Source organism: Camelus ferus, chromosome 29, assembly GCF_009834535.1.
Source record: "Camelus ferus isolate YT-003-E chromosome 29, BCGSAC_Cfer_1.0, whole genome shotgun sequence".
NCBI classification, from domain to species: domain Eukaryota; kingdom Metazoa; phylum Chordata; class Mammalia; order Artiodactyla; family Camelidae; genus Camelus; species Camelus ferus.
The window spans coordinates 24589096-24605692 of NC_045724.1; the positions used below are offsets into that span (position 1 = coordinate 24589096).

General features: G+C 47.3%; 1 long non-coding RNA gene across 1 annotated transcript in view; it reads right to left on the bottom strand.

Annotated features, from left to right (window-relative positions):
- LOC116660519 overlaps positions 1-16597 on the bottom strand; it is a 150675-nt gene that overhangs the window by 41057 nt on the left and 93021 nt on the right. The window contains exon 2 of the long non-coding RNA XR_004316098.1: positions 15364-15453. This is a non-coding gene — a long non-coding RNA (uncharacterized LOC116660519). The remainder of the gene's footprint in view (positions 1-15363; positions 15454-16597) is intronic.

Genomic DNA, 16597 nt, shown 5'->3' on the forward strand with positions numbered 1-16597 from the left:
CAGAGCACACGGGGATTCACATGCCGTGACACCAAGACAGAAGCCCAGCGGTCCGACAAGACAGATGCGCAGGGAAGCTCCCTGAAGCGCTAAGAAAACTGGCCGCACCAAATACCACGGCGGAAAGAATGGTGCTTGGTTTTGCTGATTTTACTCCGCAAGAATGAAAAAGGATGGTTCCTGATCACCAGTAGGTACCAGCTGGTCCTCACAGCTACTAGCCATGGAAAGGGAAGTCCCCAACCAGCACTGATGCAAATACCTGTGTGGGGCACAAATGGTACCTAGATGCCTTCTGAACGCAGACACCGCTGAGAGAATGGAGTCACCACGTCTCGTCCACCTTTGCCCCTTTGTCCAGGTGTCTGGAGAGCTAGGGGGTCTTCCCATGGAGACACTTCGTCATGTAAAAAAGATCCGACAACTCTCCATGGAGCACAGCTTTGATTTGAAGTGTTAGAAAGCAAACCACAGAGATCTTGGTTTAAATCTAGCCACAGTATTTAACTAGGCATGCAGCTCAAGGTAAGTTCCCCTCAGAGCTTCATTCTCCTCCTCTGTGACCCTGGCATCATCCAGGGCCACGTTAGTCAATCTGTGAAAGTTCCCAGCATGAAGCCCCGTCTACAGAAGGAGGCTCCACGCAGCTTGGTTTCCACCAGCAGACTCTACAGTTCCTACCTTAGTTATTTGTCACTGTCCCTGGGTTCTGTTGTTCAGATATGCTCTCTCCTGTATTCAAAATTCAGCTTTCCCGAGTGAAGTTGGATTTAGTACAAATCCCTTCTACACTTCAAATTTCATTTTGCCCAATGAACTTCAGGCCACCGGGGTTGCTTTGTTTTTGTTTGGTAAGTGATCTTCACCAGCGTCCCAAGGAACCAAGCCGGACTTAACCACGTGGATAATAAAAGGTGTCTTTGATAAAAACAACAGGGCTCAAGCAGAAATCCAAGATTTTAAGTCATGCAAAAACGTACCCAAGGCAACTCAGCGGTCCCTGAAATTGCAAATCTCTGACCGCACCGGACAGGCCTCTCAGCTCCGTGCAACTTAGGGGAACGTCGACACGAAAACAGGGAGGTTTCACATGTTTTGGTTCTGTCTTTTCCCTGAGACTCTGTCGCACTGACTATCTTTCTCCCCGTGGTTTTACTCTCATTTTATGGGATTCGCTTTATACTTCACAGCACTCATGGGGTTTTTCCCTCTTGAACATTCACCAAAATTTCCATATCCTGCTAGCACAGGGAGTTTACTGTTTTAGCTAAGAGTTCTGAGGAAAAGCTATCTGAGACTCAGATAAGCTGGCATTCATTAAAATAATTAAGTGCGTTGTACACAAACCATAGTATTGACCATGATTTGGAAAAGGTAATACCTGGTTTTAATCTGGTGCCCTTTTCACAAATACTTTAGGACTTACTATCATTTTTATCCCAACCCTATATTATGTAAAGAAGTTACCAGATCTTTTTTAAAGTATATAATTCCCCTCTGAGAGGGAAGGGGAAAGAAAAATAAAAGCACAAAAAATAAAAATAACAAAAGAAGATCAGCATGCTGTCTCTGGTCAAACTAACTTGTCTGGTATCTCCCGGGACATCAGTCTAGCAAGGGAATAGCCAAGGTGCAAGATAAGAAAACCATTTCCCCATGGGTGAGCGCCCCCTCCTGATCCCCCAGGCTCTGCCCACAGGCAGGTGCCTCTTTCTAGCCTCTCCCTCTTTGCTGCACTGAACACACTCCCACTGAACACATCCCAGCCGTGTGGGGTGCTGACAGGGACAGCGCCACCTTGTGTTCCACTCACCTCTCCATCAGCCTTGACACAAACTCCCTCCACTGGTCCTTCAGCAGGACCGCCAACCCCCACAGAGAGGCTCAGTGATGCACGCTGGATACTCAACTTGCCGAGTGCATTCTGCTCCGGCCCCCTCTGTTCTCAAATGTTCAGTCCAAGGCAGACGTCTCTTTCCTGATGGTAAACGCACTGTTCACACAGGAGAGTTCCCTTGAGGACCTGCTCTGGGGTCTGCCACAGCCCCCCCCCCCCCCGTGAGGAATGGCATAGATAGGGGCAGGCAGAAGACGTGTATTTCACTGACTTGCGCTTTCTGAGATCTCGGTACCAAATGTGGGAAACCATCTAAGGCCAAGATGTCATCCTGAACATCCTTAGAAGCCAGGAGCTCACCAAGGAAAATAAGAGAGCAGGGCAGCCGCCAGGGGCAGTATCTCCACGTGAAAAGTGCAGGTGACAGAGGTAAGAGGACAAGGGTTTTCTCATTTTCAGTCTTGGCTCAGATCGTTCATTTGGGGCTGGGCGGCAGACATTCACTCCTGCTTCCCAAAGTGCTGTGGGCACGTGACGATGATACAATCTCACAAGATTTTCTGAGCCACCAGGCATTTGTTTCTGCTACTGAAGAATCCCCAAGTCCCACAGCTGCTGAAAGAGGCAAACAGACAGCAAGGAAGAGAGCTGAGGCCGGCCCGGGACAGAGTCCAGGGGCCCCATCTCAGCCTTTGACACTGGGCCGGTCGCAGCGCAGGCTCCAGCATCTTCCTCAGCCAGAAAAGGGCTTGCCGTCTGTTCTTCCTCCTCCACGCCTCCTCCCCGGCATTCCACGAAGCCCCTCCCGCCAGCCAGCCCTCATCCCTGCTTCTGTCGGGCCACCTGCGCGAGGCAGGGGCAGTCACCGCTGCATTCCTTACGGTCAGCGTGACTGCTTCACGCACTACGGTGTGGTGGATCTCGGTCTTGTTTTCTTAAAAACAGAGAAGAGTTGACTCTGCCTGGACACCGTGGGATGTGGTCATGAACCCCGTACACTGTGGTCCCATCAGAGGCTGGGGTCCCACGTTTCATCTTCCAACTTCCCCCTCGAGCTAATTTCCCCCGTTACACATGGTCCTGTCCATGAAGCTACCAAAGCAAGGAGCTGCTTTCATCACAGGAGGAAATTCTGAACAAAAAATACATCATAAAAATCATGAATTGCTTCTTCTCTGGAGTTACTCAAAGATTTAGTGTCTGCACGTTGCAGAAGGCTGTATCACCGTCCACACACTGTTCTGGATGAAGTCACCATTGAGGAGGAGCGTTCCGTCACGAAGGGCCGGGCTCTGTGTTTTCATGTTCCGGGAGCTATTCCTGAACCAGGAGGGTCACACTGCTGCTGTGGAATCTCCACCTACGCTCTTGTTTATGTTGTTTTGAAATGTCCCTCTTGCTCATTAGCACCCAGGGAAGTGAGGAAGACTTTCGCTGCTCAGGAGATGTGAGGTTCGCTCTTTTCCCACCCCTGCCCGGCGGCGTTCCGCTTCCCGCGGGAGGCTGCAAATCGTGCGTGCCTGTTCAGCCCAGGGTGATCTGGACGTCGGCTCTGCTCTCTGATGCCGCCCTTCCTCCCATAAAATCGACATTTGTTCTTTGCTGGCCTACAATACAGCAGCTAATTTATGCACGTAGTATTCAATAAATACTAACTAATGGTACTGAGGTCTGTATCTGGGCAGGCTGTGCTTCTTTTTATAAATGACGTGTTGCACTGTTATTTTAGGCATGATAGAAGGGCATGTATAATGCTATTCAATAGTCAGATAAACCATCACCCTAGTGTTTTAAAGTCTGAGGAAGATTCCTCAGGTTCTAGTAAAAAGAGTCTTTGATGTTTAATCGTTGAAGAAGAAGGCAGAGGAGCAGAAGGAAAGGGGAGAGGGACTTTTATTAGGTAACTGGGATGAAAAAGGGGTAACTGAGGGAACTTTCTTGAGAGCATTGTCTAACAAGGTAAGAATAATTTAGGAGTCATGCACGTTAAAAATGGCATTTACCTGCCGCCTCGCCCCCGCGCTCCCACAAGAGGAAGAATAACCCACAGCACCCCCTGCTAGGGCTGAGCTCCCAGCCCCGGGGGAGCCCAGGACTCAGATCCCTGCAGCAGTGACATGGCTCAGAATCCTTCCCCGGCGCCACCTCCCCCTGCTGTGACCTTCATCTCCTTGGCATGAAGTGATAGGATTTCTTTGCTTGATGTTAATTTTCCCCACTCAGAAGGTACACCCCTGCCTCCCCAGTTCCCACAGCAACACCCCACACACGGAGGGCGCTCCATCCGTATTGGTGAAGGAATTAATGTCAGTGTGTCCCGTGCACTGGACTAAAAATCAATCATAATGCCCTTGATTTCTGCTTCTGGGGGGACAGGTGATGCTTTTACAAGAAATATCAGGAACCTGTGAGCTCCAAGGACAAATGACCTTAAAAAAAAAAAAACTATATTATTATATTATATGGATATATGAGTACTGCATAGACATGTAGATTTTATTAGGTGGATCTGTAAATCTGTCTCTCCCGAGCACGCTGAAAGGCGTAGAGGAGACAGCAGGCAGCCCCAGCAAGGCGAACGCTCCTGCAGGGCTGGGACGGAGTTGGAGCTGGGCGCCACCTCACCGCCGTCCTCTGAGCAGCAGGCAAGCAGAAATCAGCACAGCATGTTTGAGAAGCAATGTTTCCCACAATAATTAATCAATACAGAACCAATCAGTGGAAAACAGTTGCTCCGTTTGCTCAAAACAAAAGGCGTTTTCCAAGAGGAGGGTGTAGGAGCTCACGCAATGGGGTGGAGGCGGTGGGGAGGCCAAGAAGCATTCAGACAGTATAAGGCCAGCAGAAATCCAATATAAGCCATTTTGTTTTCTCAAAAAAGACCCCCCACAAAAAAAAATCCAAAACTTTTAAACAATAGAATCAGAAAAATTCTGCAATCGATACATGAAAAGTGACTCAGGAGGCCAGCCAAGAGCAGGAACGAAGAGTGGCATTTACCCCGACCACAAGACCTGGCAATGACTCCTAATCTCAGCTTCTTGCATCCGAGCCCCGAATTCTGTCTGTGATTCTCGTCCCAGGACAAGGAGCGTGTCTTTGGCTGCCCTCATCCACCTCACTGCAGCCTCCACACCTGACCTGGAGCTCTCGCCACAGGCTCAGCCCTGCGTGGACCCGCCATGCCCAGCCATTCGCCGAGAGGACCACCAAGGGGCCTTGCAGCCCTGAGCGCTCTTGGTCGGGTTCCTATTAGGATCATTGCGTTGCCCTGATATTTGCTTATGGCCACATGCTTTCCGCCCCGTCAGGGTGTCCCCAGTCCATCACTATAAAGCTACAGTCATTAAGACACTGTGGTACTGGTGAAGAGTTAAACACGTAGGTCAATGGAACAGCATAGAGAATCCAGAAATAAATCCACACAGAGACGTCCAATTGATTTTTGACAATGGAGTAAAAGCAATTCACTGGAACAAGTACAGCCTTTGTAATCAACGGTGCTACAGCAATGCGACAATTACAGGAAAATACAATTTACCTAAAATCTCACATCATAAATAACAAACAGACCATCAGATATAACTCAAAATGGACCATAGACTCAAGTGTAAAACATAAACTATAAAACGCTCGGAAAAGAACACTGGAGGAAATTTTCAGGAGCTAGGACTGGGGAAGCGTTCCTCAGCTTGACACCAAAGGCACAACCCATAAAAGGGAAGTTTGGTAAATGGAATAACATCAATATTTAAAACTTCTGCTCTATTAAAAGGAATGAAAAGACAAATTACAGTGTAGGAGAATATATTTGCAAGTCACATTTCCAACAAAAGACTAGTGTCTAGAAAATGTAAAGAACTCTCAAAGCTTAACTTTAGGAAAATAAAAAATCCAGTAAGAAAATGGGCAAAAGACAAAGAGACATTGCACTGAAGCAGGTGTACAAGGCGACAAACGCATGAAAAGATGTCCAACATCATTAGCCATTAGGAAAACACAGATTAAAACCACACTGAGACATCCATACACACCCATCAAAACCACTAAAATTAAAAAAACAAAAACAGCGTTAACACCAAATGCTGGCAAGGATAGGGAGAAACTGGATCACTCACAGGACTGCAGCCACTCTGGAAAAGCTCAGCAGTTTCTATAAAACTAAAAATGGACTTGACATATAACCTAACAATTGCATCCTTGGGCCTGTGTCCCAGAGCAAGGGAAACCATTTCCATCCAGCCACTTATGCAGGAATACTTTTAACGGACGTCTTTCATTGAATGAACGGTTAAACATACTTCAGAATGTTCATACGATGGAATACCACTCAGCCACAAAAAGGAACCAACTGCTGACGGACACAGCCACTTGGATAAACCTCAGAGAAGTTACGCTGAATGAAAAGAGACAGTCTCCAACAGGTGCATACTGCGTGATTCCATTTACCTAAAATTTATAAAATAACACTTATAAAGGTGGAAAACACAGGGGTGGCTCCCAGGGTTTGGGAGTGAGGATGAGGGGGACAACTATGATGATAAAGGGACAGTAATACAGTTTTGTGACGATGGTACAGGTATGCATCTTGGCGGTGGTGGTTACCTGAAGCTGCATGTGTGATAAAATCACACACACACACACACACACAGGCAAATACTACAGGGAAAGTCTGAAAAACTCTATGGATTGTGTCCGTGTCATTTTCCTTACTTTACCAGTCGGTGTGGTTATGCCAGGGGAAGATTGGGTAAAGGGTGCAAAGGGCCTCCCAGGCTCTTCCTTTGCATCATCTTGTGAATCTATAATTTAAGCAAAGGCCTCAATAAACTATGAGAGCTGGCTTGAGTTTTACGCACTTAAATTCTGAATAATGTAGCTGAAACTATGACAGTTGGTGTTACTTCGCCTTATGACCCACTGAAAAATGAAAGTTGAAATAAAAGAAAAATATGCTTTAAAAAAATTTTAGAATGGTTTAACAAAGAGAGTGAAGGGAGAATGTTTCTAAGTTTAAAATTAAATGCGAATGAATCTAGGCATTATGTAAAATATGCTAGTTACTTGATGCTCTGTAATTAATATTGGTCTGAATAACCTAACCCTCAAAGAAACTCCATACATTAGCTGTTGTCCCCCATTCTCTGTCTTTGGGACCTGCAATTACCTAACGCCAAGTGGCCGCACACCAGAACCGAGTTGTTTTTACCCATCTGAGCTGCACATCTGAGTGGCTAGTCACCCACTGTGAAATTATTTTCTTCCCTATTGTCTTCACAAGGGCTTCATTTCCAGAAGATACAGCAACCTTGCACCTCTGAGAATATTAATCACAACAATTTCAGTAGAGAATTTTTTTAGAACAAAGCCATATCTTATGTCTTAAAGAAAATGAAAAGCAGTAAAAATCCCTGTTTCCCACAGTGAGTAAGAACTAAATAAAAAGCGAGAGAAGTGCAATGTCTTCAAAGATTCAGAACGTATTCACTCAGCAAGTACTTGCGAAGCAAAGAACTGGGAACAGAGGGTCCAAAACTGGATAAAACATAGTCTCTGCCATCAAGAAAAAAATTTTTTTTAGTTTTCTTCCTGTTTTCTTTAACTATGTTGCCCCCAGGCCCAGAACACAAGGTTTGTCCTACAGGCAAATCAAAACATACTGATAGACAGTGGAGACCCAGCCCTAACTCCAGCTGCCCCATCACGGCCACCGGAGAAAGCACAATGTGCCGGGGGCTTCCCCAGGGTGTTCAGCCATCAGATGGACACTGAAAACAAACCCTTTACCTGGTCACCTCATCTCAGGTACTTTTCAGCATTTCCCTGGAAGAACAAGACTTGAACCTGAGATCTTTGGACGATAAACACCACCACAGTCGCCCCTTCTGTTCTGTGAGGACACTCTATTCCAGTGGCCAGAGGAGAATTTCAGGCTTCAACCACCTCACAGTTACAACGAGTGACAATCAGCGTTGACTTACCAAAGACAACAGATGGCCAGTGGGAGGGCTGTCACCCACCAGGGTCAGGGTGGCTGTGACAGCCTTTCCTCCTGAGGGTGAGAGCAGGTCTGTGATATGCTGGTGACCTCTAACTCGTGAGCCCCCTAAAACAGAAAGTCAGCCCTCTCCTCTTTTTTTTTTTTTTTTTCCAATCCCTCTTCTGTTCTAACCAAGCAGGAGACCTTTTGACTTCTTCTCCTTAATTTATCTCCAATAAAGTTTCCATTTTTACCAAAATCCAGGCCAGAGGGAAATACTGCCTAACCACTAAGCACCCTCGTTTGACCAGGGCTGGGAGTGGTAGCAGGGGCATCCATGGCAGCCAGCGCTGTGGACTGACCTGCGTCCCTCCCAGAATTCATGTGTTGAAACTCCAACCCCCAACATGACTGTGTCTGGAGTCAAGGCTTTTAGGAGGTAACTATGGTTAAATGAGTTCATCACAGCAGGGCCTTATCTTACAGGACCAGTGGCCTTACAAGAACAAGAGAAGAGAGAGCTCTCTCTCCGTCTCCAAACATGTGCAAAGAAGAGGGGATGCGAGCACACGGCCAGATGGCGGCCCCCGCGAGCCCGGAGAAGGGGCGTAAGGATGAGATCTACCTGCCGGCCTCGATCTTGGACATTTTTCTCAGCTGGCTAGCTTTCTGAATAAAGTTGCTATTCCTCGCCCCAACAACTCATCTCTCAACTTACTGGCCTGTCATGCAGCGAGCAGTCTGAGCTTGGACCCAGTAACACTTGCAAAACTCTTATTACGATGGCAGGCACAGAGGTTCACTCATAATCATTTTACAACCAGAGTCAAGATCGATTTAAAAAAAAAACAACCCTGCTCAACAGCTCACCAATGTCTTTATCCCGCAAGGGTACTTTGTCCTCTTTTTCCCTAACCCGAGGTACCAGGGAAGAACGCATGTGAAGTCTGACTAGGGTAACCCAGTTTTGACTATGAGTTGAATATACAAGTTGACTTTCAAAGGGATTTTTTTTTTCTGATACAACAAAATATGCTCCTTTTCAACCTGCTTTGTTCTGGTATCCTATTAGCCACCTTTCATTCCTTTCTTCCCTCTTCCCCCTGCCTCCCAGAAAGGTAGGCTCTCAGTGAGCCAGCTCCCTGAGAACAGAGCTGATTTCCATGACGATCCATGCGGGGCACCAGGACACTCAGAGAGAGGTGTGTGGTGCGTAGTCGCCTCTAGATTCTAAGACAAAATTTCATTATTTTATTTTAATACACTTTAATACAATTCTTGAATACAAGAATTAAATCTCCATGTTACATGACAATTCTTTTCTCTCTCAATTTTACTTGGAGACACTAACTGCATTCCCTGATCAGTGCCTGCTACAATTACCTGTTTTAAGTATCCTCTCATCAAAGTGCTTGCTTTTGTTTTGTTTTGTTTTGTTGCCCACCTGGAGTGGCAGATCTTGTGATTGTGTGGCATCTAAATTGTGGAATGAGTGGAACATCAGTGAGGGGCTTACATCGTTGAAAGATGCTTGGTTTTAACAGCCCATCCAGGACCAGTTCTCTAGTTACACAAGGATCAAAGACATGCAAAACACAACGGCGTTTCCTTAGAGAGAAAATAATCTGTATCAAATAACTCAATGATGGATGTGAAAATAAACTGGGATACAAACAGATAAATTAAACATGCATACTTTGCAAACAAAAAAATCTTTCTACAGCATCAAAATTAATATTTGTCATTTTTAGAAGCTGTTTACATCCTAAGTCAGGGTGTGCATTACACATCTGGGGGTAGCGAATACAATACTGCACAACTGACCTTGCAGGAGAGCTGCCGTCTCTGCCAGTCAGATGGGAGGGGGGTCAGATGCTGGGGTGCATAGCCCATGTGCTGCCCACGGGCTGCGTGGCTCCAGAACGGCACTGCTAGACCAGAATCAGCAGAGACTGGATGCCCCATATCAACCTCACATCATGTATGAAACTGGTACCTGGCCACTGGCATGTCTGCTGGTAGGAAAAGCACCAACACCTGCAGGACCACACTTGCCAGCACAAGAGAGGATGCAGCAAAGATACAGCCTGGCTTTCCTCCAGCCTCCCGACACTCAGTGAGGGCCTGACTGTTGAATCCCTGGAGCTGTTGCTGCAAGAGGGTGTGGAAGATGCAGGTGCAGTGAGGAAGGAGCACACAGAGAAAGGTGCGTGCACAGGTATACACAACAGCATACAAGACTGAGGGGGGCCAGTGCCCCATACCCTCCACACCTACATCCTATCCCCTGTGGATCTAACCAGCACCCCCTCCTCTCATGTAAATAGTGTCCATATTGTTGATGGAATGAACCCGAGACAATTGAATGGGGTCTTCCCAGTGTCCTTCCCAAAAGAGTCAAGCATGGAATTTCACAAAACATAGTACCATGTGAAATACTTTGATAAACCTTTTTTGTTGTTGTTCCTAAAATTCCTGAGAACTAAGTTAGTTCCTTCACTCAACAAAACCAACTCATAAATACAATGCTTATTGGTCTGTTTCTATGACAAGGGAACAGACGGCAGTGGCCCATTAGAGCACAGGGTGGCCCCGTGATGACAGACCGGTGCGGAGGGAACAATCTGACCCGAGGCAGGAAAGGGCAGCGTCCCACTCGGAAGGATTACTTCCTTCTGGTGCTCCGCTCCCCTCTGACTGCGAGCATCAGTGCCGACGTCCTACGGCACTTCCCCGGGGACAGATCACACAAGGGGACCACATCAGTCAGGGCTTTCCCTCTGGCAAGAAACTAGATTGCTCTCCTGTTGGAAAGCTCAGCGCTGAAGGGCTAAATCAATCACGGCAGACACATGGTACTTCCCGGTGCTCACAAAGGTTTTCCGGGAAAGCAGTTTCACAACCTGCATTGATAACCTGTTCTATTCTCAACCTCCTGCTGCTAGACAGAGGCCTTGGTTATAAGCAGCCAAACAGATTTGCCGTCAGGCAGCAAAATGGAAACTTTCCTGTTAATCCTGAACACGCTGAATTCACTGACCTTAAACATCCTAAATTTGAGAAGAGAGTCGAACAAAATAATTTTTCTCCAGGTAAAGTGCTACCTGAGTACTTAATCTGCATAATTAGTGGAGTGATTCCCAGACAAAAATGTGAGATATAAACAAGCAAAAATAACCCACAAAGATCTACTCGTAGCCTTTATGTTTTTATGAGATAACTGACACACTCTTTAAATTTATCTTTCTCCTTGAATGGCTTTTAACAAAGATTTTTAAAGCTGTTGTAAGATTTAATGAGAGTGTGTTAAAAACCAATGAAAAGGGTAAGGATTATAGATTTTCCTTTGTGCTGTTAGGTAAAGCCATTTTAAATCTAGGAATGGGTTATTCCCAGGGATTGAAGTGGGCAAACCACCCCCCACCCCCACCCCCCCACAATCAAATCAGCATATTGAGACCTGCCCTAGAGTTTTATGCATGTTGTGCGCCAGGGCCGTTAATTCCAAATGAAATGAGAATGTCTACAGGAAACAATTTAGTTTACTGCCTTCTTTCACAGAGGTGTAACAACACTCTAGTAGTAACTAGCTGTCTGGGATGACTCTGATGTCTCTGTTAGATGAACAAAGCCTTCCAGCATCTTGAAATGAGTAAGGTTCTCCTAAGCAAAAGACCATCGAGTATGTCATTGTTACAGCCCACAAAGGAGCTGGAAATAGGGATTCTCTTGAACGTCAGGATGGAAGCTTGCTTTCTCTTTGTAACACAGTATACATTTTATTTTATCACTGACTTTATTTGTTAAGACTTTTTTTTTGTTATGGAGAACCTCAGAGTTCTACAAAAAGCAAACAGAGAAGTGTAACAGCCTCCCCCTCCATGTACCTGTCGCCCAAGTACAATAATTATCAACTTACAGCCAATCTTGGTTCAACAACACCCCCATCCACTTTCTGCCTCCTACATTATTTTGAAGCAAATTTCACACATAGTATAATTTTATCTATAAATTTTTTTCAGTACACATTTTGTCTGTTAAATCTTCAGTTGTATTTTTCTCAGAGATAACTCATTTTTTAACATGACCCCAAGAACACACCAAAACACATCCATCCCCAAAAAAACGAGTAAATATTATTTCTTATTATCATCAAATATCTGTTGTTCTTGTTTCTAATTGTTTCATAAAAATCATGTTTTTAGAGCTTATTTAGAACTGGATTCTAAATAATACCTATGCGGTGCCGTTGTTCACGCCCCACCTCTTACGTCTCTTTAATCAAAATTTCTCTCTTCGTCTCTTTGTCCCTTTTCTATCTGTCTGCTGGAGAAACCAGACTGTGGATCTTTTGATTGTCCCACAGTCTGGATTTTGCTGATTGCAACTCAAAGCATCGTTTACCATGTTCCTCCCCCCACTTTATTTTCTAAAAATTGGAAGCTGGACCCACGGCCTTCATCAGATTCAATCATTGGTTGGTTGGTTTCCCAAGAACATACCGTGGTTGTGGAGTTTTCTCCCATCAGGAGGAACCATAATGTCTGATTGCTTTTCTTCTTGTGAACCTAGGAGCCACTGAGGGTCAGTATCTAGTCTATTAATACTAAATTAGGCCCTGCAAAATTGTGTTCTTCCAGTCCCATCACTTCTTACTTTCTCAGCTGGACTCCTCTAATGGTTCTTCATTGTAAAGCCAGCTTTGGGAGCTCTAAAAAATGAAAACCTTTTCATTTACTTAAATGAATACTGTTGTCTCATGATAGAATTTTTAAAGTCTAATTCGAAATGCAAGAGCTGAGATTAAAATGCAGAACTGGTCATCAGCCCTTCCCTTCCCTTTAACCCCAAGGTCTCGCCTTCACAGAACAGAAGAGCTCTCAGTAGGAAAAAAAAAACACAAGTAACTGTAGAGAGGAAAACACATTGAGCGAAATCCCAGAACTTCATCCCATGCATTTGCATTCAGTTGCAGAGACTGGACCATTTCTTTGGGCCTTGCAGTGCCCTCGTATCCTGCACAGGAGGTGCATTCTGTGGGTTCGGGACGCTCGGTGGCTGCACAGTAGTGCTGACTGTTATAGCAGCAGGTCACAATCACTCATTTATCATTTATGAAGATGAGAAATAAGTACACAGTCCAGCAAGATACCTTTTCTCTGTTCACAAAACGGTTTGCTTTGTCCCTATCTCCGCCTTTAGCTGCGGTCTGCCTGGAAACACAGAATTCAGTATCTGCCCCAAAGGGAAGCGAGTGTCGGTGGGCGGCGCTGTCCGCGGCTTTGAGGTGTGGGTGGTTGGGAATCACCCATCATCCCTCCAGAGCATCTGCCCGCCCTCCCCGGGGTCAGCATCCCGCCTCGGCTCCATGTACTCAGCTCATTCAGTCGGCAGGAGGTTCCTGGGGGAAGGACTGTGGAGACTGACTGCTGGCAGCTGGAGAGCCCCGGGCTGCAGCCGCCACTCTTAACTTCTGTTTCCCCAACAGCCCCGGGGAAAGCCAAGGAGCTTTTTGACTAAGGAGGAGGGAGATGTACTGTGTTTGGGGAGAAAGCTAACAGCTCCATGTGCACTGGGTTTGAATTTGTTACATTCAACTCCATCCCCTCAGGTCTTGGCCAGAGTCCCAGGGCACCTGCTGTAGGAGACGCTTCAAGAAAGGCTCCCAGCCACTCTGCTCCCTGGGCAGAGGGTCACACAACACCGAAGTCCCCACATTTTATGCACCAGGCATTTGGGGGACACAAGATCTGATCAAGGATGTGTGTTCCAACATGCAAAAAAGTATGTAAATAAATTTCTTTGTCTATTTATTTAAACATCTTCCTCAATCAGAACAGAATTATGAAACAGGAATCGTGACAGAAACTCAGGAGGCAAGCACGTCTGAACGACGCGCACGCCCACAGACACCTTTATTCTCTGTGACCAGACCATCCATCAGCTCCTGGTCAGGAAGACCCAGTGGCGTGGGTTAGACCTCTCTCCCACCTGGAGAATAAATCAATAAACCAGACCTGCCCACAGGAATGGTCTCCTGTGTAGTGGTTCTTCCTGCCACTCCTGGACGTCAGCTGCCCTCCACGTGTGGGTCAGTTCCTCTGTGAGATGCCGGGATGCTACTGCCCCAAGTTACACCTCCCACAGTCAAGAGCCATCCTGTCCTCACAAGGGAACCAGTATCAGCCTAGGGGCCACCTGGGCACCACCCAACAGATGCCCATCAGTTCCCTGGCTCTTCTACAAAGGCTCTGGCGGCAGGGCCCCCAGGGCAGGGAAGAGCAGGGAGGAAAATCTGGGGGCCAGGCCACCTGGAGCTCGCCGAGCCCTGGGGCTGAGCGCCTGCCCTGTGAGCACTGGTGCCTGGAACCTAGGGCTTCCTTGCGAGCAGCTAAGCTGAAGTAGACTTGGAAGAGCGTGGCTCTACAGATTCATGATACATCAGTCGAGTCAGCACAGCAGCTGCAGGTGAGCAGTGCCCAGAAGCTCTCTCCAGCTGCCCGACGCAAGTTAACCTTTTTCCACAGAAGTCGCGTCTCGAGCTTCACGCCTTCAGTCCCCTCCCTCGTGGACACCCACCCCCCGAGCTCCCTCCCGGCTGCCCTCGCCCTGTTGATGTTCAGTGCTATGTGGCTGTGTGTGCTTTTGCTCAAAAGCATGCATGGCAGTACAGGAAGCTCTGAGCGCTGCCGGGGTCCCCGCCCCCGCCCCGCTGGCGTTCCCGCCGCGTCCTCCGCTGTCCCCATCCTCACGCAGAATCTGACACAAACCATCCCTCACGTCTGCTCGGCCTCTCTTCCTGCTTGCTTCTCTCCCGCCCTAAGGACCGGCTCACCCGGACGCTTTCTCTGACATTTGCTAACGTAACGCTGTCTGGTTTGACCAGGTAACCGTGATGTCCCTCCTCTCCTCCTGAACCGCACACGTCCCCGATGACGGCACCTCCCGCCTCGCACGCCAGATGCACTCGCCGCACCAGCACCGACTTCTCAGCCCCTGAGCCATCCTGCGCCGCACAGGCTGGGCCAGCCGGGTCCCAGCAAAGAAAGCGCCCCTGTTATGAGGCTTGGCTGACATCCCCGCTGCCCCCGCTGCCACAGGCTCCCCTTGGATGGCCTCCCACAGTGCTCTGTCTTCCTCGACCCCAGCCTGGCCTTTTCCTGTCCCCACCAGGCCGCACTGGGACTGCTGCTTTATGCCTCCATCTCAATTCCTTCTAGACTGGAAGCTTTCGAAACCATCAGCTGTACCTTGCTGACCTAACATTTAAAGTGTGCAGGAGATACAAGACGCCTACAAACGTTGGTTGGAAGAGATAGAAGGGAGGGGGCGAACCTGGGGTCCAGGCCCCAGGGCACAGGCCGGTCTGAGGAGCCACGGTCAGGACCAACCCCACGCGCCGGCCAAGCGGATGGCGCAGGGCCCCACCGGGGAGGAGAGCAGGGAACTCTCCGTGTCACAACACGGCAGGAAGACACACTGAGAGCTGTTCCGATAACTGCAGTCGTCACGCGGCATGGATTTAGAGAAAAGTGAAAAAAAGTACCTTTATGACAATCGTGGCGAAAACACGGGGAACTTCCCTCCCAGGCGGACCTCCTCTCGTCTGCAGTCAGAGGCTGCGATGCTCACTTGTCTGGAAGGAAGAAACAAAGCAAAACAAAATGAACAAACAAAAAACCATCTTTCTCTTTCTCTGGTCTGGCCATTTGTCCCCCCTCTGGGATACTGCATCTGTGTTTGTCAGCACCTGTGACAAAGGACTCCAAGACATGGCTTCTGTCGTTCACTCTGCTTTTCTGGATTTTATTCCCAAAGTTTGGGGAGCTTTGAAGGCAAATAATATTTTCCTTTTGTTATTTCTTCAGTCTTTACAGGAAATTGCACAGGTATCTTTGCACCTTATTCCTTGTCTTTCCCGTTAACATTAATAAAACAGGAAAAGGAATCAATGACAGTTTGTCAGAAAGACGAGCAGCATTAATAACACCAGGCAGAGGTCGCTTCCTACTCAGGGAGTTCTCAGATATTCCTACTGCATTCGGAGTCCTTGAGGGGAGCTTACAAAGCAGGCCAGGTCATTCCCCTCTTTAATTTTATTTTTTCAGTGACCTCTTTTGTCTCCCAATGTTAAGCATTATTTTTTAAGTGCCCTCAAAATTGTGATGAACTCATCAGAGTCATAATCCTTTAGACTGCAATGACAAATGTCAAATTGTTGGTAAGTTTTAGGAAATTAAAAAAAAAAAAAGATTACGTGGCACCTTTCCTTAACTTCGACGGAAGTTTCAGAGTCTGATTCAAACCGCGGTTCAAATGGATTCTATTTCTAAATGCCTCAGTGTAGAAGCTTAAGTTCCCAGTCCCTTTGGAAGTCTTCTCCACGTGAGGGGTCACCAATCAAACCCGAGGATGGGTATTTGGGGCAGGGCTGGCCAGCGCACAGCAGCCCAGGAGGCTCCTGGGGACAAAGAGTAAGGGAGCTGGTCTGGCCCCGGCTGCCCTGCCCAGCCCTCCCTGGAGATGGGTGACCATGGACACAGGGCAACGTGCAGAATTCAAACTCTAATTTATCCAAACACTTTCCAGTGTCCTCCACTACTTGCAAACAATATATATACACATCTCCTGAACACCTTCAACTCTTAACATTGCACAATGACTCTAAACGTCATCGCAGCCTGACATCCCGTGACGGCCACCTACCCAGTCCACCAGAAGTCCCTGCTACCTCTTCCAGCCAACACTCTTCACAGAACCCAGAATGTTCTTCTTAAAAA